The sequence below is a fragment of the Penaeus monodon genome, chromosome 34 (genome assembly GCF_015228065.2).
Source record: "Penaeus monodon isolate SGIC_2016 chromosome 34, NSTDA_Pmon_1, whole genome shotgun sequence".
In the NCBI taxonomy this organism is placed as follows: Eukaryota; Metazoa; Arthropoda; class Malacostraca; order Decapoda; family Penaeidae; genus Penaeus; species Penaeus monodon.
The window spans coordinates 26,404,024-26,404,505 of NC_051419.1; positions in this window are offsets into that span (position 1 = coordinate 26,404,024).

Consider the following 482-nt stretch of genomic DNA (forward strand, 5'->3'; position numbering starts at 1 on the left):
CTGATTCGCGAATCCATTAACAAGACATGTACCCGTGTTTGCACATACTAAAGATTCATGACGCCACAAATGCATTAGATCTCATAAGCCAATGTCTGGAAAACGTGAAATTGTTACAATCGCGATGGCTGTGTGTGTGCCGTAGTCGTGGCTCGGTGAATGTTCTAAACATGCATAAATTTCGATCTTTTTGTTATAATACTATTTTCAGGGTTGGTGAGTCGCCATTAGGATTCCAGGTGCGTGTTATGGACGAGGTATATTTTCGTATAACAAGTATTATGTAAATAAAAGAGAGTAAAGCTAAACATCATGATAAATTCACGTTATATGTATAGAGGCAACAGAGATCTTTGTCTTCTGTTCCCTATATATGGTTGTGCAATGAAGCAGATAATGGTGAATTAATAGTTAGTAACAATTATGATTTTTGAGTGGTCATGTGGTATTACTAATTATAAATACAATGACGGTGACACTCA